Source organism: Prionailurus bengalensis, chromosome A2 (genome assembly GCF_016509475.1).
Source record: "Prionailurus bengalensis isolate Pbe53 chromosome A2, Fcat_Pben_1.1_paternal_pri, whole genome shotgun sequence".
NCBI classification, from domain to species: Eukaryota; Metazoa; Chordata; class Mammalia; order Carnivora; family Felidae; genus Prionailurus; species Prionailurus bengalensis.
Genome location: NC_057348.1, coordinates 68,989,864 through 69,013,878, shown reverse-complemented (window position 1 = coordinate 69,013,878; position 24,015 = coordinate 68,989,864). Strand labels below are relative to the sequence as shown.

At 37.0% G+C, this 24,015-nt stretch overlaps 1 protein-coding gene across 1 annotated transcript in view; it reads left to right on the top strand.

The window, feature by feature from the left end:
• LOC122487680 (translation initiation factor IF-2-like) overlaps nucleotides 1–22,240 on the top strand; it is a 29,782-nt gene extending 7,542 nt beyond the window's left edge. The window contains exons 4-5 of the transcript XR_006298437.1: nucleotides 18,430–18,464; nucleotides 21,782–22,240. The gene's annotated coding sequence lies outside the window, so the exon portion shown is untranslated. The remainder of the gene's footprint in view (nucleotides 1–18,429; nucleotides 18,465–21,781) is intronic.
• Nucleotides 22,241–24,015: the final 1,775 nt, after the last annotated feature.

Below are 24,015 nucleotides of genomic sequence, written 5' to 3'. Positions count from 1 at the left end.
GATCAGGCCACAAGAATGAGGCTGATATATTTGGGGTGATTTATGTAAATAGTGGCCCTGTCATCTTCCCAGGGCTAAGGTATGCCTTCTCCAACCTCAGAAATAAGGTTAGTAGAGGAGGAATGTCATGTGACTCTGTCACAGACAATACATCCAGTTAACTGATCTTCAACAGGGGTGCCAAGAATACACAAGAATACACAATTTCTCTTCCAGAAATGGTGGTGGAAAATGATATCTACGTGCAAAAGAACAAAATTAGATCCTTGTCTCCTACCACACACAAAAATCAACTCAAAATGATTAAGACTTAAACATAAGACCCCAGACTGTGAAACTCCTAAAACACGGAAAAACCTTCATGACATTGATCTTAGCAATGGTTTCACCAGTGTGACACCAAAAACCAAGGTAACGAAACCAAACATAAGCAACTAGGGCTATATCAAACTAAAACTTCTGTACAGCAAAGGAAACAATCAGCAGAGTAAAAAAGGCAGTTTATGGAATGGGAGAAAATATTTGCAAATCGTGTATCTGATAAGGGGTTAATCTCCAAAATATACAAGGAACTCCTACAACTCAGTAGGAAAAAACTAATAACCTGATTAAAAAATGGACTAAGAACTTGAATAAAATAGTTAAATTTGTAGAATCAAAAAGTGGAATGGTGGTTGCCAGGGACTGAGGGAAGAGAGAAGTGGGACTTACTAACCAACAGGCATAACGCTGTAGTCAAGCAAAATGAATAAGCTTTGGAGATCTGCTGTACCGCTTTGCACCTATAGTCAACAGTAATATATTGTGCACTTAAAATTTGGTCAAGAGGGTAGATCTTGTTAGGTGTTTTTTTCCACCATAAAGTAAAACAACAACAAACAAACAAAAGGTATACATCACCCTATAATTTGTGTTATTGTTAACATGTTTATATCATCTATATATGTTATAAACACAATACGGTGTTCATCTTTAACATATGTCTTAAAATATTAATAAATATAATTAGAAAAAAAATCAAACTCTTTCCCCTGCTGGGAACAGCAGCCAAAATCTCTATTATTTTCATTTTCAGCTGTTACTTTTTTGCTGGGTTCCCTGGAGTCTCCCCATGCACGTGTAGCGTAGCAAATCAGCCAAGAAATGGGCAGAATTTACAATCAGATTTGGGGGTTTATCCCCTCTATGTCTCCATCTTGTCTAGGATTTCTTCCTTAGCTTTCTATCTGCTGGCTCTGCCAGCCCCCCGAATTTTGTCATCTGACATTTTAAGCAAGTAAGGCTGAGGCTTTTGGCTGCCTTGAACTGCCTGCGGACTGAGGAGAACCTTCAGACCAGAAGCTGCATAACTGCAAATCTCTTGCTTAATGGGCTTTCTGATTTTTTTTTAAAAAAAAATTTTTTTTTCAACATTTATTTATTTTTGGGACAGAGAGAGACAGAGCATGAACGGGGGAGGGGCAGAGAGAGAGGGAGACACAGAATCTGAAACAGGCTCCAGGCTCTGAGCCATCAGCCCAGAGCCGGACGCGGGGCTCGAACTCACGGACCGCGAGATCGTGACCTGGCTGAAGTCGGACGTTTAACCGACTGCGCCACCCAGGCGCCCCCAGGGCTTTCTGATTTTCAAAGAATGATTGCACTCCAGTTTCTGCCTGCTTTGCGTCATACTCCAGAGCCTGTACACTTTTGTCTTTTTAAGTTTTTTTGTTCAGATTTTATAATAGTTAAAGAGTTACAGTCTGGCAAAATCATTCCATTGTAGCAGCCAGAATTCCTCTTAAATATGATTCTATAGCAAGATTTTATACAGAATTTATTTTACCAGTCCACTATTAGACATTTAGTTGTTTCTGTTTGCTTTTAAAGAAAAAAATAACAAGAAGATATTAATGTGGCTCAGTTGGTTAAGCGTCTGACTCTTGGTTTCAGCTCAAGTCATGATCTCACAGTTCGGGAGTTTGAGCCCTGCATTGGCAGTGCAGAGCCTGCCTGGGATTCTCTCTCTCTCTCTCTCTCTCTCTCTCTCTCTCTCTCTCTCTCTCTCTGTGTCTGTCTGTCTTTCCCCCTGCTCATACTTTCTCTCTCTCTCTCTCTCTCTCTCTCTCTGTCTGTCTGTCTCTCCCTCTCTCAAAATAAACTTAAAAATAAAAAAGAAGATATTAATGGCCACCAACACGATCATGTGACAGTAGCACTGCATTGTCCAACTTTGGGTGGGGCCATTCACACTGTTGTCTTTGAAACGTTCCCGGAGCAGAATTGAGGATGTGTTTAGCACCCTGAAGAGCTGTGCTGTGCTGTGGCCACGTCTAGGAGCCCCTGGGGTCCTGTCAGGGAAAAAGAGGGTATGAAGCACTTGAGGATGCCAGTAAAATTATGAGTTGAAGCCTTGGAACTAAATAACATCTTTGTTGTTAATCATGAAATTACTAGGCATGCCCTTATTGGGCTGTCTACATCTTGTGTTGCTGTGGAAAGCATGGATTGCATATGGTATTAAATTCACAGGATGTTTTCTTACACTCATACCTGCTTTGTGCTTAGGTTCTTTGGTCTATCTGAATCTCTTTCACCTTCTCTGACCCTTCAGCCTATTCCTTCTTTGTTGTCCCCAATAATCAGCTCCAGGAATTAGCATAGATCTGTGTAAGTGCAGAGAGTGGCACCTTGACCACAGGGCATGTTTGAAGACTTGCGTAACAAAGAAGAGATGAGAATGTTGTTGGTTTTTAAATTTTATTTCTATTTTATTATTTATTTATTTATTTGTTTATTTATTTGTTTATTTATTTTGAGAGAGAGCGTTCTCACGAAAGAAGGGGAGGGACAGAGACAGAGGGAGAGAGAGTATCCCAAGCAGGCCCTGTGCTCAGAACAGAGCCCAACGCGGGGGGTGGGGCGGGCTTGAACTCACAAACCTTAGATCATGACCTGAGCTTAACAGACTGAGTCACACAGGCACCCCAAAGAGAATGTTCTTTATTGCTGATTTACACTTAGGAACTCTCTTGCTGGATAGTTCTTGGCTTAAAAGAGAAAACATCTTCATGAAAAATGACATAATTATAGTTTCTTTGCTGAACTGGGTATTTTAAAGATTCTAATTTTGATTGAGAGAACTTTGGATATAATGAGAGTTTAAAAATTACATTTACTTTTCTTTTATTCCTTTCTAGAATAATATCTTGATTGACAATTTATATATAAGGCTATACAAGTAAGACAATAAAACATCTATTGCAAAGGAAGGAACAGAAGGGAGGGAGGAAGGGAGAGAGGGATGAGGGAGGGAGGAAGAGAAGGAAGAAGGGGTGGGAGAGTGAGGGAAAGAAGAAGAGAAAAAGACAAAAAAAAGATGAAAGGAAATGATGAGCACTGGGTGTTGTGTGTAGGTGATAAATCACTGAATTCTACACCTGAAACTGATATTACACTGTGTGTTAACTAACTGGAATTTAAATAAAAACTTGAAGAAGAAAAAAAAAGGACGGAGGGAAGGAATGGAAAGAAAGTACCTCGTGTGGGTGTCTCAAATGACTAAGCTCCTTCTGGATGAAGTCAGTTGGGGTCCCATAAGCCAAATCTTTTCAAATGAGTGTTAATATTATATTCCTACAAGTGACTAAATTTTAGAATGTTAATCTACAGACACAGTTTGGGATCTTTTATCTGTCCATCTGTCAGGAAAAGAATTGGCAAGGGTAGGGCTGACTCACATGATGGTAACTTCTTCTAGTCTTATATTATTTCCCTGGCAATATGAATATCATGGGCATTCTATCTGCTTGAGTAGAAAGTCTCCCTATGCTCTTTTTTTTATTATTATTTTTAGTAAACAGTGTATACCCAGAATTCGTATCAGGAAGTTTCAGTTCTTAAAAACGATTGAGTATTAACTAAGATTGGTTCCATCTATACTGTGTCCCATCAAATGTGGGATTCATCCATCTCCTAGTACCCGGTTAACAAAGATAGAGTGATAGCCCAATACACCACAGCCAGATTAATGAAAAAGGAAAATTGGAGATTGGCTATCATGGATCTCATTAATGTAAAGTTTGTCGTTACCACTACCAATACATGGCTACCTATGGCTTTCTTGGGTTCACAGATCCTTCAGATATTTTATTGGTGGATAGTGACATGATAACCTGGTGATATAATGAAAGCAGGCAGTGCAAAGCCCCAAGGCTGGCTGAAAGTTGTACATTCTGACAAGGGGTTATTTAAGTCTAAAAACTAGTTTCCATTAAGTCTTAAAAATATTTTCCCATCAACATAACAATCCACATGTACCTTTGTGGAAACATGATTAGGAAGACAGGAAAATTGAACCTACTAGTATGATCTTGACCTGATTTCTGAGATATTTATCTATAGAATCTTCAGCTCATACGCTTATAATATTTTTGTTATCTTTCAGCGTCTTTTAGTATGTAACACTGAGATGTATCCAGATGGATCTGGGGGCTCCTGACATATTTGCATCCTACACGTCCTCTTCAGGTTCAGCATCAGTATGTCAGTTAAATGCCTACAACATATAAATCCAATAGCTTAAATAGGCACCAGGTGAATCATTAAGAATGTAGGCTCCAGAGTCTCACTGAAACTCTGTTCCTTACTAGCAGTGAAAATAACTTTGGGCAAGATACTTAAACCTTCTGTGCCTTAGTGTTCTCATATTATTAATAATTACTATTAATGATAATAATAGTAAGGGTTAAATGAGATAAGGCTTTTGAAGCCTGGTAGGCTGCTTACTGTATACACAGTAAATGCTCAATAAATAGCAATTATTGGTATTATTAATATATTACTTGGTAGCCTATTTTTTCAAACTCTTTGATCACCTTCAGACGTTAAAGCAATCCAGATGTTAATGTAGTCCTATTATGTTGCTGTTTGGGCTCTGTTTAAGAAACTGTTGCTAACTCAAGGCCATGAGGCTATTTTCATGTTATCATCTGGCAGCTTTATTCTTAAACCTTTAATATTCATATATATAACCCATCTGGAATTATTTATGTGTATAGCATCAGTAGGGACAATTTTTAAGTTTTTCCCCATTGGATATCCAACTGACCCAGCATTATTGCCTTTACTCATTATTCTATCCTGCCAACTTTGTCAGAAGTCAAGTATGCATGCATGTGTGAGTCTGTTCTTGGTCTCTCTTGTTTCCTTTGGTCTATTTGTCTATCCTTTTCCCAATACTATTTTAACTATTGTTACTTTGTATTAAGTCTTAAAGTCAGGTAGGAAAGTTCTACCACTTGGTTCTTCTTCAAGATTGTCTTGGTATTCTAGGTGATTTGCAATTTCATACACCTTTCAGAATCTGCTTGTCAATAAAAAAAAATTAACTTCTGGAATTCTGACATTTTTGTAATTCTGAGTCTCAAATCCCTCACATACATCTATATGCTTATTTAGATCTTTTAAATTTTCTCTTAATACTACTCTATGGCTTTCTGTATAGAGATCTTACATATATTTCATTGGATTTGTTCCCAGGCTTTAAATTTTGACGATATGATTTTTATTTTTTTGAGGTATAATTGACATACAACATTATATTAGTTTCTGGTGTACAACATAATGATTCAATATTTATATATGTTGTGAAATGATCATTACAAGAAGTCTAGTTATCATCTGTTACTATACATATTACAAATTTTTTTCCTTGTGATGAAAACTTATAAGACATCACTAAGAGTGTAAGGTTAAGCCATAGGCTAGGAGAAGATATTTGTAGTACATTAAACTGACAACTTATATCTAGAATATATAAAGAAATTTTATTTTTTGAAAAAGACAATACAGTAGACCAGATACTCAAGCATCCCAAAGTGACACTTCACAAAAAAAGGATATTGAAGTGACTAATTAATAGGTGCTCAACATCACAAATGCAAATTAAAGTTGCATGATGAGATTCCATTGCACACCTAGCAGAAAGGTAAAATTAAAAAGAATTTCCATACTAAGTGTAGGCAAGAATGTGGAGTAACAAGGAACTCTCATGCAATATGGGTTGGATTTCATTGGAAAACTGTTTGGCAGTAACAGCTAGAGTTGAATTTGCACGCATCCTATGATCCACCATTCCACTAGTAGGCTTAGCCCACACAAATGCCGGCACGAACTGAAAGACATATATAGGAACGTTCCTATTAGCATTATTTGTAAAGCTCCAAACTGAAAACAACCAAAATAGCCATCAATTTTAGAATGGATAAATTGTGGTATAGTTGTATGTGATACAGCTGAAAAATGGCCTCCCAAAGATATTAGGTTTTAATCCCTGGAACCGTAAATGTTACCTTGTGATTAAGCTGAAGCTCGTGAGATGGGGAGACTATTCAGGGAGGCTGTAAATGCGACTAGTACCTTATAAGAGGTAAACAGAAAGAAATTTAATATACACAGTAAAGGAGAATGCAAAGTGACCCAGGAAGCAGAGACAGAGTGATGTGGTCACAAGCCAACAAATGCTTATAGCCACCAAATGTTGGGAGAGGCAAAGAATGGATTCTCCCTCAGTCTCAGAAAGAAATGCATCTCTGCTGACACCTTGGTTAAGGCTCAGTGATATTGACTTTGGATTCCTAGCCTCCAGAACTATAAGAGAATAAATTTCTGGCATTTTAAGCCACTTTTTTCTGGTAATTCGTTACAGCAGCAGAGGAAAGGAATACACCATAAAATGAAATACTATAAAGCAAGAGAAATAAATGAGCTTCTCTACACACACCAACATGGATGAATCTCAAAAACGTAATTCTGAAGGAAAGACAACATACTTATGATTCCACTTACATAAAGTTAGAAAGTAGTCAGTACTCATCTGTGATGTTAGAAGTCAGGATGGAGAATGCCTTTGTGGAGGGAACAGTAACTGGGAGGAGCAGGAGTGGGTTTCTGGGGTCTGGGAAATGTTCAGTCCTTTTATATGTAGGGGTGTATACACCCATTCAAACAAAAATTTATTAAGAAAAAAACCCCACCTAAATGAAATCTGATCCAGTTGAACCTGATATGAGCCTTCCCTGTCATCTCCTCAGGGACTGTGGCTCAAGGGCTCGGGGGGGTAGGGGGGGGCTGTGTGGCCGCATCTGTACCTTAACCTGCCCCTTCCCTTTGGACCTACCCTGCTTTGGATTGTTTCAATCTGACTCTGGTGGCTTCTCTGCTATGCTGTTCTCTATATAAATGGGATGTGTACTTTACTTGGGAGGGGCCAGCCTTCAACTTCACTCAGGACTACCATTTATCACAGAGTATTCCTTCAAAGGGGGGCTGCTGTTCTTCTGATAGTCACACCAACAAGTCCAGGTCTACAACATCTGTTCAGGGTGGCACTTGCCCTATTTGACCCTTTGCCTGGGTGACTCTAGGGCTCCTGCTGTCCTCTGGCATCCAATGGAATGCCTTAGCTTCCCTTTATGTCTCCAAGATCCTCAGAGATCCAGGATAGATGGAGAAGTAACTTTGTCCTGTTCTCAGGCACATTCCACAGTGGGCCCTTCTCACCTTGTTGTCCTGGATTACTTTGGCAAACTTCATACCAAAGAAAGCATCAACCAGGGAGAGAGAGACCAATATTTTTTCAGGTGATTATAATTCCCATAAATGATTTTTCTAATACTTCTCTCCTCTCTTGGCTTTGGACGGGAATAGATTGGCAAGAGAAGCACTTTCTTCTTTTCTGTAGAAGGAGAAAGGAGAAGTTCTCTCACTATTAATGCTGGAACTCAGGTAACTCACTAACCAATCCACCCCAACTCTTCCTCAGGCTACTCCTTCGGGTGAGGCTGGTGGAGAGATGCAGTTGAGAGACAGTCTCCTTTTTCAGTCTTGGGGGCAGGGTTCAATATCTGAGCTGGACTGTGGTGGGTATACTCAGCATCTTCCTATCCTTGGCATTTAACCTTAGTCATTAATTCTGGGACAAATAGAAAAGTCCCACTTGGTTTGTTATACCAAGGTCCACTCTACCAATCTTTGCAGATACGAAACTAGAGCCAAGCTCAAAAACTAGAGCCAAGCAAAGAATTCAGGCAATATTTTTTCCTCCTGAAGGATCTAAGGATACTTAGAAGATTGGCTCCAATCCTTGGTAACCTGTACTTTTATAAACTCGTATATTTTTGTCTGCTTGGACCCCAACTATAGTTGTAACTGGAGAAACAAGCTACATTTATATTCCTTGATCCTTGGAAGTTTACTTGTAACTGAGAGTAATAAACTTTCATTGTAGTATTTTTGATTCTAGCCTTTATGACTGTTATAAAGTGATATTTCATTGTAGTTTTAAAGTTGCATTTCCTTAATGATTGGAGATGTTGAGTATCTTTTCATGTGTCCCCGGGCCATCTGTATGTTGTCTTTGGGAAAATGTCTATTCAGGTCCTCTGTTCATTTTTAAATCATGTTATTTGGGTATTTTTTGATGTGGGTCGTATGAATTCTTTATATATTTTAGATATTAACCCCTTATCATATATATCATCTACAAATATCTTCTCCCACTCAGTATACTGCCTTTTCATCTTCTTGGTGGTTTTCTACACTGTACAAACACTTTTTAATTAGATGTAGTTCCAATTGTTTATTTTTGTTTTGCTTACCTCATCTCAGGAAATGTATCTTGGAAAATGTTGCTACAGCTGATGTCAAAGAAATTATTGCCAGGCACCTAGGTGGCTCAGTTAGTTGAGCGTCTCCCTCTTGGTTTCAGCTCAGGTCATGATCTCACAGTTCGTGAGTTCAAACCCTGCGTTGGGCTCCATGCTGAGAGTGTGGAGCCTGTTTAGGGTTCTTTCTCTCCCTCTCTCTCTCTCTGCTCCTCCCCTCCTCATGCTTTCTCTTTCTCTCTCTCTCAAAAGAAATAAATTCATTAAAATAATTATTGCCTATGCTTTCGTCTAAGAATTTTATGGATTCAGGTTTGACATTTAGGTCTTTCTTCCATTTTAAGTTTATTTTTGTGTATAGTGTTAAGAAAGTGGTCCAGTTTTTATTTTTTTGCAGGTAGCTGTCTAGTTTTCCCAGTATCATTTATTGAAGAATGTTTTTACCTCATTGTATACTTTTGCCTCCTTTATCATAAATTAACTGACCATATATGCATGGGTTTATATCTGGGCTATCAGTTCTGTTTTACTAATCTCTGTGTTTGTTTTTGTGCAGGTACCATGATGTTTTGATTGTTATACCATTGTAGTATATCTTGAAATCTGGGAATGTGATACTTCCAGCTTTGTCCTTTTTTGTTAGGATTGTTTTGGCTCTTTGGGATCTTTTGTAGTTTCATATAAATTTTAGGATTATTTGTTCTAGTTCTATGAAAAATGCTGTTGGTAACATGATAGGGATTTCACTGAGTATGTAGAATGCTTTGGGCAGTATAAACATGTTAACAATATTGGTTCTTCCAATCCATAAGCATTGTATACCATTCCTTTTCTTTGGATGTTTAATTTCTTTTAACAATGCCTTAGTTCTCACAGTACAAGTCTTTACCCCTTTGGTTGAAACCATTCCTACGCCCAAATGTCCATCAACTGATGAATGGATAAAGAAGATATGGGGTGTGTGTGTGTGTGTGTGTGTGTGTGTGTGTGTGTGTGTACTTGGCAATCAAAAAGAATACATGGATGGAACTAGAGTGTATTTATGCTAAGTGAAATAAATCAGTCAGAGAAAGAAAAATATCATATGATTTCACTCATGTGGAATTTAAGAAACAAAACAGATGAACATATGGGAAGGAAAGGAAAAATAAGATAAAACAGAGAGGGAGGCAAACCATAAGACACTCTTAAATAGAACAAACTGAGGGTTTCTGGAAGGGAGGTGGAAGGGGTGATGGGCATTAAGAAGGGAACTTTTTGGGATGAGCATTGGGTGTTATATGTAAGTGATGAATCACTGGGTTCTACTCCTGAAACAAATACTTCACTGTATGTTTACTAACTTGAATTTAAATAAGTTAGAAATAAATAACAAAAAATTATTCATAAGCATTATATTCTCTTTGATGCTATTGTAAATAGGATTGTTTTCTTTACTTCCCTTTCTGCTTTTTTGTTATTAGTGTATAGAAATGCAACAGATTTCTGTATATTGATTTTGTATCCTGCAATTTTACTGAATTCATCTATTAAATATAATAGTTTTTTTGGTGGAGACTTTAGGGTTTTCTATATATAGTATGTTCATCTGCAAATAGTGACTTTTACTTCTTCCTTACTAACTTGGATTCTCTTTATTTCTTTTTCTTGTCTGTTTGCTATGGCTAGGACTTCCAGTACTATGTTAAACAAAAGTAGTGAGAGTGGACATCCTTGTCTTATTCCTGATATTAGAGGAAAAGCTCTCAATTTTTCACCATTGATGATGATGTTAGCTGTGAGTTTGTCATATATGGCATTTATTGGTAAGGGTGTAGAGAAAAGAAACTCTGATTCTCTATTGGTGGGAATATAAGTTGGTACAGCCACTATAGAAAATAGTAGGGAGGTTCCTCAAAAAATTAAAACTAGAAATACCATATGTTCTTGTAATTCTACTTCTGGGTTTTTACCCAAAGAAAATGAAAACACTAACTCAAAAAGATATATGCACCCCTATGTTCATTGCAGCATTATTTTCTATAGCCAAAATATGGAAGCAACCCCAGTGCCCATTGATAGATGAATGGATAAAGAAGATATGGTACACACACACACACACACACACACACACACACACACACACGCACACTGCAATATTAGTCAGCCATGTGAAAGGATGAGGTCATGCCATTTGCGACAACATGGATGGACCTAGAGGATATTCTGCTAAATGAAATAAGTCAGACTAAGAATAACAAATGCCATATGATTTCACTTACATGTGGAATTAAGAAAAACAAAATGAATAAATAAATAAACAAAAATCAGAATCAGACCTGTAAATACAGCGAAAAAAGTGGTGGTTGCGAGAGAAGAGGGATGAGAGGGATGGGCAAAATAGGTGAAGAGAAGTAGGAGATCCAGGCTTCCAGTTATGGAATAATTAAGTCATGGGAATAAAAGGCACAGCATAGGGAATATAGTCAATGATACTGTAACAGTGTTGTATGGTGACACATGGTAGCTACACTTGTAGTAAGCATATCATAACGTATAAAGTTGTTAAATCACTATGTTGTATACCTTAAACTAATGTAATATTGTGTGCCAACTATAGTCAAAGGGGAAAAAAAGATGTGTATATATACATAATGTAACATTACTAAACCATAAGAAGCAGGAAATCTTGTCATTTAAAATATGGATGGACCTAGAAAGTATTTTGCTATGTGAAATAAACCAGACAGAAAAAGATAAATTACCATATGATTTAATCTATACTTGGAATCTAGAAAATAAAAGAAAGAAACAAACAACAACAACAAAAAAGGAGAAATAGACTCATAGAGAAAAAACTGATGGTTGCCAAAGTGGAGTGGGTTGGGGATGGTGGACAAAATGAGTGAAGGGGGTTAAAAGATACAACCTTTCAGTTATAAAATAAATAAGTCACTGGGATAAGTATAGCATAGGGAATATAGTAAATCATATTGTGATACACTTATTGTGGCGAACATTTTGTAATGTATGTAACTTTTGAATCACTGTGTTGTACACCTGAAACTAAATTTAATATTAAATGTCAACTACAAATGAAAATTAAAAAAAAAATTAAAACCCTGGTTTGGTCTGCCTTCATCTATATTCTTACACTAAGAAGATAAAACCTTTATTTTTTTGATTAATGGATTTTTAGCAGTTTTAAGTTGCAGAAAAAATTAAATGAAAAGTACCCAGGATACTTGTATAATCCCTTAACTCATCAGCCCTACAATTTCCCGTATTTCTAGCATCTCACACTAATGTGGTACATTTGTTGCAGTTGATGAACCAATGTTGTACATTATTATTAACCGAAATCCATAATTTACTTTAGGATTACTCTTGGTGTTGCACATTCTATGGTTTTTGAAAAAGTGTAATAACGTGTATTCATCATAAGGTATCATACAGAATAATAGTTTCACTGCCCTAAAATCCTCTTTATGCCATGTCTTCATCTCTCTTCTGCTCTCTCCTTCCGAACCCTGGCAACCACTGATCTAGTTAGTGTCTCCATGGTCATGCCTTTTTCAGAATGTTATAGAGTTGGAATCATACAGTATGTAGCCTTTTCAGATTGGCTTTTTTATTTAGCAATATACATTTAAGATGCCTCCATGACTTTTCATGGCTTGATAGCTAATTTTTCTTTACTACTGATATTTCATTGTCTAGATGGACCACAGTTTATTTAACCATTAATCTACTGAATCTACTTCAGTAGATTCCAAAGTTTGACCATTATGAAAAAAGCTGCTATAAACATCTGTGTGCAGGTTTTGTGTGGAGATAGTTTTCAAGTTCTTTGGGTAAATGCCAAGCAATGTGACTGCTGAATCATATGGTAGGAGTATATTTAGTTTTTTAAGAAATTGCCCAAAGTAGCTGCACATTTTACATTCCCACCAGGGGGTGTGTAATTGTAACTGGTTGTTTTAATTTGCATTTCCTGAATGACATATAATGTGGAGCATCTTTTCATATGCTTATGTACCATCTGCATTTCTTTTTTTATTCGAGTATAATTAACATAGAACGTTGTATTAGTTTCATGTATACAATATAATGATTCAACAATTCTATACATTTCTCAGTGCTCCTCAAGATAAGTGTACCCTTAATCTGCTTTATCTATTTCCCCTATCTTCCTACCTATCTCCTTTCTGGCAACCACCAGTTTGTTCTCTATGTTTAAGAGTGTGGTCTTTTGTTTGTCTTTTTTTTTTTTTTTTTTTAGTTTTGTTCATTTATTTTGTCTCTTAAATTTCACACCTGAGTGAAATCATTATCTATTTGTCTTTCTGTGGCTGACTTATTTCACTTAGCTTTATACCTTCTAGGTCCATCCATGTTGTTGCAAATGGCAAGATTTCATTCTTTTTTATTACTGGGTAACATCCATACTATACATACACCATATCTTCTTTGTTTATTCATCTATCATTGAGCACTTGAGTTGCTTCAATATTTTGGTTATTGTAAATCATGCTATAATAAACATAGCGATGCATTTATCTTTTTGTATTAGTGTTTTCATTTTCTTTGGGTAAATACCCAGTTGTGGAATTACTGGATCATATGGTAATTCTACCTTTAATATTTTAAGAACCTCCATATTGTTTTCTGCAGTCACTATACCTATTCATATTCCCACTAATAGTACATGAAGTTTTCTTTATCTCCACATCCTCACCAATCTTTTTTATTTCTTGTATTTTTGATATTAGCCATTCTGACAGGTATAAGATGATATCTCATTGTAAATTTACTTTTTATATTCCTGATGGTTAGTGATCCTAAGCATCTTTTCATGTGTTTGCTGGCCATTTATATCTCTTTGAAAAATGTCTATTTAAGTCCTCTGCCCATTTTTAAAGTGTTATTATTATTATTATTATTATTATTATTATTATCATCATTATTATGTGTATGTGTGCATTGCATGAGTTCTTTATATATTTTGGATATTAATCCCTCATTTGTCTATCATCTACAAATATCATCTCCCACTCAGTGTACTACTTTTTCGTGCGCTGTGCACTGTGCAAACACTTTTTAATTAGATGGAGTTCCAATTGTTTATTTTTGCTTTTGATTACCTTGCTTCAGGAGATGTATCCAGGAAAATGTTGCTACAGCTGATGTCAAAGGAATTACTGCCTATGTTTTATTCTAGGAGTTTTATGGTTTCAGGTTTCACATTTAGGTCTTTATTTTGAGTTTATTTTTGAGGATGGTGTAAGAAAATGGTCCAATTTCATTCTTTCACATGTAGCTGTCCAGTTTTCCCAACACCTTTTGTTAAAGAGACTGCCTTTTTCTCATTGCACATTCTTGCCTCCTTTGGCATAGACTAACTGACCATATTATCCTGGTTTTATTTCTGGACTTTCAGTTCTGTTCCACTAATCTATGTGTCTATTTTTGTGCCAGTGCCACACTTCTTTGATCACTTCAGCTTTGTACTATATCGTGAAATCTGGAATAATGATACCTCTAGCTTTTTTCTTATTTCTCAAGATTTCTTTTGCTATTCACAGTATTTCATGGCTTCATGAAATGTTAGTATTATTTGTTCTAGGTCTGTAAAAATTGTTGTTGGTATTTGGATAAGGATTGCATTAAATTTGAAAATTGCTTGGTTCTTCTAATTCATGAACATGAAATATCTTTCCATTTGTTTTCGTCATCTTCATTTTTTTCCCACTAATAGCGCAACAATTTCTTTTGTTAATGTTTTACCGTTTTTAGGCTACAGGTCTTTGGTTAATCTTATTCCTGGATATTTTATTATTTGGGTGCAATTATAAATGGGGTTGCTTTCTTAATCTCTCTCTCTGCTACTTCATTATCAATGTATAGAAAATGCAACAGATTTCTGTATATTGATTTTGTATCCTGGAACTTTACAGAATTTATCAGTTCTATTAATTTTTTGGTAGTCTTTAAGGTTTTCTACATATAGTATTATGCCATCTGCAAATCATGAAAGTTTTTCTTCTTGTTTACCAGTTTGGATGCCTCATTTCTTTTTCATGTCTGATTACTTTGGCTAGGACTTCTAGTACTATGTTGAATAAAAATGGTGAGCATGGACATCATTTTCTTGTTCTTGATCTTATGAGAAAAGTTCTCAGCTTTTCACCACCTGAATATGATGCTCACTGTTGGTTTTTCATATATGGCCTTTATTAAGGTATATTCCCTATAAACCTACTTTGTTGAGAATTTTTTATTGCAAATGGATGTTGTACTTTGTCCATTGCTTTTTATGCATCTATTGAGATGATCATATGGTTTCTATCCTTTCTCTTATTGATGCAATGCATCATGTTGATTAAGTTGTGAATATTGAACCACCTTTGCATCCCTGGAATAAATCTCACTTGATTGTGGTGAATGATTTTTTAATATATTGTTAGATTCTGTTTGCTGATATTTTGTTGAGGATTTTTGCATCTATGTTCATAAAATACATTGGCCTGTAGTTTTCTTTTTGGAGTGTCTTTATTTGGTTTTGACATCAAGATGATGCTTACCTGGTAGAATAAATTTGGAAGTTTTCTTCCCTCTTCTATTTTCTGGAATTGTTTGAGGAGAATGGGTTGTAACTCATCTTTAAATGTTTCATAAAATTTACCCATGAAGCCATTTTTTCCTGGATCTCTGTTTTTTAGAAGTTTGATTACTCGCTCAGTATCATTGCTAATAATCAGTCTCTTCAAGTTTTCTATTTATTTCCGACTCATTTTTTTTTGTTTTTTGTTTTCTGTTTTTTGTTGTTTATTTTTTAAAATATTTATTTATTTTTGAGGGACAGAGACAGACAGAGTGCAAGCAGGGAGGGGCAGAGAGAGAGGGGGACACAGAATCCAAATTGGGCTCCAAGGTGTCAGCACAGAACCCAATGCAGGGCTTGAATTAATGAGCTGTGAGATCATGAACTGAGCCAAAGTCAGAAGTTTAACCAACTGAACCACTCAGGAAGCCCTCTGACTCATTCTTGGAAGGTGATGTTTATAGGAATTTATCCATTTCTTCTTGGTTGTCCAACTTTTGGGCATACAATTTTTTATAATATTCTCATTATCCTTTGTATTTCTGTGGTGTAAGTTGTTATATCTCCTCCTTCATTTCTGATTTTATTTAAGTCCTCTCTCTTCTTTTTTGATGAGTTTGACTAAATATTTATCCATTTTGTTGATCTTTTCAAAAAAACCAGCTTCTGGTTTCATCGATCTGTTCTATTATTATTTTAGTCTTTGGTTTCATTTATTTCTACTATATATTATTTTCTTCCTTCTACTGGCTTTGGGCTTTGTTTATTCTTCTTTTTCTAGCTCCTTTAGCAGTAAAGTTAGGTTGTTTATTTAAGATCTTTTTCTGCTTCTTGAGTAGACCTATATTGCTATAATCTTTTTTCTCAGAATAGTTTTTGCTGCATCCCAAGTATTTTGAGTTGTTGTTTTAATTTTCATTTGTCTCTCTCTATTTTTTAATTTCCTCTTTGATTTATTAGTTGACTCATTCATTGTTTAGTAGCATATTATTTGGCCTCCACAGATTTTTGTTTTTCCAGATTTTTTCTTGTGATTGATTTTTAGTTTCATACCATTGTGGTTATAAAAGATGCATGACATGATTTCACTCCTTTTGCATTTATTGAGACTTGTTTTGCAGCCTAACATGATATGTTTTTGAGAATGTTTCACATACACTTAAAAAGAATTTATGTTCTGCTCTTTTTTGGATGGAGTGTTCTGAATATATGTGTTCGGTTCATTTGGTCCAATGTGTCATACAAAGCCATGGTTTCCTTGTTGATTTTCTATTTGGATGATCTAGCCATTGATATAAGTGGGTTGTTAAGGTCCCCTACTATTATTATACTATTATCCCCTACTGTCAGCTTCTTTCTTAATGTCTGTTAATAGTTGCTTTATGTATTTAGATCCTACAATGTTGGGTGCATAAATATTTAAATTGTTATATCTTCTTGTTCAATTATTCCCTTTATGATTATGTAATGTCCTTCTTTGTCTCTGTTACAGTCTTGTTTTAAAGTCTATTTTGTCCTATTTAAGTATTGATATCCCAGTTTTCTTTTTGCTTCCATTTCATAGTAAATGTTTCTCCATCCCTTTGCTTTTAACCTGCAGTGAGTCTCCTGTATGCAACATGTAGATGGGTGTTGTTGTTGTCATTGTTATTTTTATACATTTATTCATTCTATGTCTTTTGAATGGACCATTTAGTCTACTTACATTTGAAGTAATTGTTGTTGGTGTGTACTTATTGACATTTTGTTACTTCATCTATGGTGCTTTTGTAGGCCTTTGTTTCTTTCTTCTCTTGTTCACTTCTTTTATGGTTTTATGGCTTGCCTAAGTAATATGCTTGAATTTCTTTCTCTGTATTTATTGCATATCTGTTAGAAGTTTTTGATTTGTAGTTACCATTAGGCTCGTATATAACATCTTATGCACATAGCAGTCTATGTTAAATTGATGGTCATATAAGTTTGAACCCATTCTAAAAGCACTAAATCTTAATCCCTTTTTTGTGTGTGTGCATATAATGTCACACTTTAAATCCTTTTATTTTGTGAATCCCTTGGCTGATTTATAGATAAAATTGATTTTACTCTTTCTGTGCTTTAACCTCCATACTAGTTTTAAGTGAATAATCGACTACTTTTGTTATATTCATATTTACCTGTGAAATTTTTTTCTTTCCTAATTATCTTACTCCTGATTATGGGCCCTCCTTTCCACTCAGTGAATTTCCTTTAGCATTTCTTGTAAGGCTGGTTTAGGAGAGATGAATTCTTTTAACTTTTGTTTGCCTAGGAATGCTTTTCTCTCTTTCTATTCTTAATGATAACTTTGCTGGATAGAGTATTCTTGGTTGCCGGTTTTTGTCTTTCAGCTTTGAATATGTCATGCCACTCCCCTCTGGCTTGCAAAGTTTCTGTTGAAATATCAGCAGATAGCTTTATGGTTTTTTCCCTTGTATGGAACTGTTTTCTTTTCTCTAGCTGCTTAAAAATTTTACTCTTTATCACTATCTTTTGCCATTTTAATTATTATGTGTGTTGGTGTGGACCTCCTTAGGTTGATTTTGTTGGACGCTCTCTGTGCCTCTTGGATCTAGAAGTCTGTTTTCTTGTCCAAATTAAGGAAGTTTGCAGCTATTATTTCTTCAAATAATTTTTCTCTCTCCCTTTACTCCTCCTTCTCCTTCTGGGATTCCTATGATGTGAATGTTATTACGCTTGATGATGTTGCTGAGTTTCCTTAACCTATCCTCAATTATTTTTATTCTTTTTTTGTTTTTGCTGTTCTTTTTTTTTGGGGGGGGGGAGGTCTTGGTTGTTTCCCATTACTCAGTCTTCCAGTTTTCTGATCCATTCTTTTGCCTTCTCTAGTCTATTAATGATTCCTTCTAGTATATTTTTTTAAGTTTTTTTTTAACATTTTATTTTTATTTTTGAGAGAGAGAGACAGAGCATGAGGGGGAGAGGGACTGAGAAAGAGGGAGACACAGAATTTGAAGCAGGCTCCAGGCTCTGAGCTGTCAGCACAGAGCCCAATGCGGGGCTTGAACTCACGAACCGTGAGATCATGACCTGACCTGAGGTCGGATACTTAACCGACTGAACCACCCAGGCGCCACCCTTCTAGTGTATTTTTAATTTCAGATGTTGAGTTCTTCATCTCTGATTGGTTCTTTTAAAATATTTTCTATCTGTCTTTTCAAGGTCTTACTGGGATTCTCCATTTTTTCTCAAGTTCAGTAAGTACGGATCTGTACTATAAGGCACAGATAGATTTATGATCTATAAGGCATATTGCTTTTCTCCATTTCATTTAGCCCATTTGCTGGGGCCTTGTCCTTTTCTTTCATTTGAGACTTACTCCTCTGTCTCCTTATTTTGTCTAACTCTTTGTGTTTGTTGTTACATATTCAGAAAGTCACTTATGTTTCCTAATCTTGAAAGTAGCGACCTTATGAAGAGGCTTGTTCCCTGTAGCACAGTGTCCCCTGTTCTCCAGAACTAGACATTTCAGGGGTGTCTCCTATGTAGGTTACATAATGTTGTGGCTGGGCCTCATTTGTTTTTAGTTCAGTCAGCTACAATGACCCATTTTGCCTGTTGTAGGAAAGTTTTGCTTCCTATGCTGTGAAGGGGCCAGTCTGGAGCCATCATGGGCTTGTAGTTGAGCATTTTCAGCAGTCAGACCAGATTCCTGTCCTCAGTCCCTTTGCTGAGGTCACTCTCCCTGTGTGGTCCCCTGAGAAGCTTTAGTTGGTGGTTAAAGTCTGCACACAAACCAGATAATTGCCTCCAATCCATCTGCCCAGACTGCAGTGACCCTGAACTTCAGAGTTCCCTCCCTGTGCTACCCCTGAGAGGTTTTTGTTGATGGGCAAGGCTGACAGTCAGATCAGATACCTGCCCCTACAGTCTGCTGCTGCAGACATACTGATCAGTAGGGCACTCTCTGTACTGCCAGTTGTAAGGTTTTCCTGAAGGGATGCAATCAAATTAGTGTGTGTAGTTATCTTTCTCTCTCCCCAGAGAAGAAGTCACTTTGGAGTGGTGCTGGTCCCTACTATTACTACTTGTGGGATGAGAAGGGAAGGAGCTGCTCTGGAGGTACTCCAGAGCTGGGGGGGCTGGTTGGATAGGGTGGATCCACAGGACAAAGCAGTACTGGGCCATATGTGTTAACAAGACAGGTGCAGAGTGTTTGCACTGGTCCCCACAGGTGTCCTGTTGTCTAGGATGGGGACAGGAGGAGGGAAGTGGTGCCCACTAGATATTTTATTCTTGAAGTCTCCTAAAGATCCTTGTATCTCCAACCCCTATTCTGAGATTAATAAATATATCTCCTTCAAGTATACTCCACGCGCTTTTCAAACTGCTGCGTGTATGCTGTATCTCAGCGGGTTGTTTGTTATGTTTTCTCTTTAAAGGGTGGGGACTCAAGTCCCCATCTTCCAGAGCCAAGCCTCCTGATTTTTAAAGTACTTGCAGATAAGCCGTGCTGGTTATAAAAACACACAAAGTTAAACCCCTCTGGTTTTCAAAGCCTAATGTTATGGGGATTCATCTTCCCAGTGCAGAACACCTGTGCCTGGGATGTCTGGTGTGAGGTCTGCTTCTCCCTTTCTTTGTGCTCGTGATGTCACTCCCGTTTGTGGTTTGTCTCATTGGCAGTTTGATTCAAGATCACATCTCCACCACTCTTGCCATTTTTGATGGGACCTCCTTTCTATAATTGCCTGCTAGTCTTTGGGTCATTTTTCAGGTTGGGTGCACTGATGTGGCTATTATCTAGATGTGTCCCTAACATGAGGTGAACTTAGGATCCTCCTGCTCTGCCATTTTTCCAGTGACTTTTTTCATGCCAAAACTTCCTTCTCTCTAATCAAGTATATGATGCCCCATCATTATCCACTAATTCTATGGTTTGCTGGAATTCACTCAACTCAGCATGCTGCTTAACAATGTTATTTATCCTAAGATATAGAAAATCATTGCAGAAGATACTTGGATTAATTTTCTCAACCTCTGTTGGATCTTCCTTCTATTTGAAATAATTGCAAAGCTAAAATTACATTTTTCAATCTCTTCTGGATAAGAATTGAATTATGCCAATGTGATACAGTAGCATGAGATTTGGATGGAAGGAAATTTGGTGGAGACCCCCCCCACCCTTTTTCAGGTCTTGGCCATTGCTACTGGCAAACAAGATTGGAAATGTGAGGTTTCTGGGCAGCCACATCCCTGTTTTCCTCCTTGAGCTTTTGAGAAAACTAAAGGTGGTCACTGAACCGGCACTTTTTCTTTTTTCCCCAAACTTTTATGGTTGTAAAATACATATAACAACATTTACTATCTTAACTATTCTTAAGTGTACAGTTCAGAGGTATTAAGTACATTGATATCGATGTGCAGCCATCAATCACCACCACCCATCACCAGAACTCTTTATCTTACAAAACTGAAACTCATTAAACAATAAATCCTCCCTTTCTCCATCCCCCCTCCCTATCTGCTGGAAACTACAATTCTGCTTTCTGTCTCTATACTTTTGACTATTCTAGGCATTTCCTGGTGGTTCCTATTCTACCATCTTCCTAGAATCCTTTCAAAATGCCCTATTTTTGAGAACATTATTTTCATTATTCTTCAGTTGAGAAGAACACATTATGTTATGGGGAAGTTCTATTACCTCTAGATGAAAAAGGGAGGTGGTGTGTGTGCTGGTTTCTAAAGAATGCACAAGAGGGTGGCAATTTAGAACGAGTTGTCTTGTATTTACAGTTCCCACAGATACCCAGAGCCTCCTTCAATTTTGAATAAAAAAAAAAGCAGGTACATGACAGCCAAGCATATAGAAAATGATTATGATTTGAAGAATTTGTTCTCTCCCCTGAGCAAGTGACCTTGACTTCCTTTCTAATATGGTAGTGGTGCCAACAGTCCTGATTAGTCCACTTGGGTTTGGTATCCTCTTATGCTTTTGAGATAGAACCCATATGGAGTTTATGGCAATAGTTCACAGTTGTCTGGAATGTTTGAAGAGACTTTTAAATGGAGGAAACATTTATAGAGATTAAGCAGGATTAAGGGACACATACTGTGTGCTGAGGTACCCAGAGACTAATACTAATGGGAAACTATCAGGCCAACATCCAAAGTGGCAATGGGAATGGTGTTATGAGAGCCTGCATGAAAACTAGAGTTTTGGAAGAAAATCTATTCATAGAATGATGCATTCCCTGCCAGGAACATGCCAAAGCAAGGAGAAAGAAAATGTGTCTTTGGCCTCTCTCTCTCCTCCCTTTCTGAACTTTAGTCAGCGCCTCTCATTGGCCAAACCATTCAGAAAGCCAGAGGGTAAGCACAAAGCAGAATAGAAGAAGGTGTAGAATTAAGGGGTTACGGCCAGAGAAGAACAGAATATAACCAGCACAGATGTTGTCTCTTCTACAAGAATAGCACAAAGGATCCAGATCACTGAAGAAAAGCCCATCATTTTGTAGATCACACTAGTCAATGTCAATTTGCCCTTTGTTCAAGGTCTTTTGGTTCCTTGCAGGTGGGGCTTTCCTCTGCTTCATTCTGTGCTATGGGGTTCTCGTATAGGTTCTTGACCACCTCAACAGTGACGCCCATTCCATTCTCCCCATGTTCACCCTATGACTGCTTCTTTCTGAGCTCCTGCTGACTTTCCAGGAAGACTAGTCCTGCTATTTGAGGGTCTAAAAATTAAATGAAACTATCTATCCTTCTCAGTTAGTCTGGGAATAAACTTTCGATAAAATTGATCATGGAAAATTTATTTACTGCACTTTTAAAGCAATTGATTTCTCGTGACAAAAATCTAGAAATTCAGAGTTTATTTTTTTGTTGTTAATTCTACCAAGTCAAGAGTTCTAGATTTTAACATGATTCTTTTATCTAATAAACATTTTTCTGTGTGCAGTATATTGTTGCCAGTATTTTGTATTGATTGTTTCTGCTGGTGATATTAATTATAATTTGGATGAAAGACTGAGACTTTGCATTTATTTGATAATCTGTAAGAAAGTATGTACAATTTTGTCCAAGAATTTCAGAACTGCAGGGGCACCTGGGTGGCTCAGTTGGTTGAGCGTCCAACCTTGGCTCAGGTCATGATCTCAAGGTTTGTGACTTTGAGCCCCACATCAGACTTGCTGCTCTCAGCATGGAGCCCATTTCAGATCCTCTGTCCCCCTTCTCTGCCGCTCCCCCACTTGTGAGCGGGCACTTGAGCTGTCTCTCTCTCTCTCTCAAAAATAAACATTAAAAAAAAGAATTTCAGTACTGCAATATTTTTGATGATTAGTCTAATATTTTACTAATTCAGTTTTTACATGTTCTCATCCCTCCCCTTTTCTGGTAATATTCTAATTATCCATCCAAAAACATGTCAGGGGCCTAAATGCTTAACTGTTTCATCAAATATATCTTTTGTTCCATCAACAAATGTTTAGCAATTATGTGAAAGCTTTCACCATCATTTATCTGCTGTTATCTTTTTTTTTTTTTTAATTTTTTTTCAACGTTTATTTATTTTTGGGACAGAGAGAGACAGAGCATGAACGGGGGAGGGGCAGAGAGAGAGGTAGACACAGAATCGGAAACAGGCTCCAGGCTCTGAGCCATCAGCCCAGAGCCCGATGCGGGGCTCGAACTCCCGGACCGCGAGATCGTGACCTGGCTGAAGTCGGACGCTTAACCGACTGCGCCACCCAGGCGCCCCTGTTATCTTTTTTTTTAATGTTTACTTTTGAGAGAGAGAGAGAGAGAGAGAGAGAGAGAGAGAGAGAGCGCAAATGGGGGAGGGGCAGAGAAAGAGGGAGACACAGAATGTGAAGCAGGCTCCAGGCTCCGAGCTGTCAGCACAGAGCCCCATGCAGGGCTCGAACCCACAAACTGTGAGATCATGACCCTCGAAGTCATTAAGTGTGAGATCATGACCTGAGCTGAAGTCCGATGCTTAACTGACTGAGCCATATAAATATATAAATATATAAATATATTTATATACTTTTCAAATAAATATATAGCTACATATAGATATATATCCTGACTTTTACCATAAACATTTTGTCATTAGCATTTTCCCAAGCTATGCTGCAGTTTGCCAAAATGTAATCTTAGTGGTTGTGAATGTTTCATCTAATGAAAATATCCTGACTTTTTTTAAAGTCTATTCATTTATTTTGAGAAAGAAAGAGTAGGGAGGAGCAGAGAGAGAGGGAGAGAGAGAGAGAGAGAGAGAGAGAGAGAGAATCCTAAGCAGGCTCTGCACTGTTAGCATGGATCCTGATGCAGGGTTTGACCCACCAACCATAAATTCATGACCTGAGCCAAAATCAAGAGTCAGAGGCTAACGTGACTAAGTTAACCAGGTGCCCCAAACACCCTAACTTTTTAAGTAGTCCCCTATTTTTGGACTCTAATGTATATTCAGTTTCTCTATGTTATTACTAACACTTGAGAAATACTTTTATTTTTATCTCTTCATATATTGAATTATTTCACCATAACTATTCGTGGAAGTACAATCAGTGGATCAAATGAAATTTTAAGAAATTTAAAAACTCTTGAATTATTTTCCCAAAACATTTTTTTCCAAGAAATGGTTTGGATTGTGGTTTTGTTCAAACACAGAGAAAAGAAGTAAAAAACATTGAATCTGGTACATCATAGAATAGTAGGTAATACAATATTTGTACCCTGAAAAATGTTTACAGCTGGTACAAGGAAAGGCTCAATTGAACCATTAAAATAAAAACCAATGTA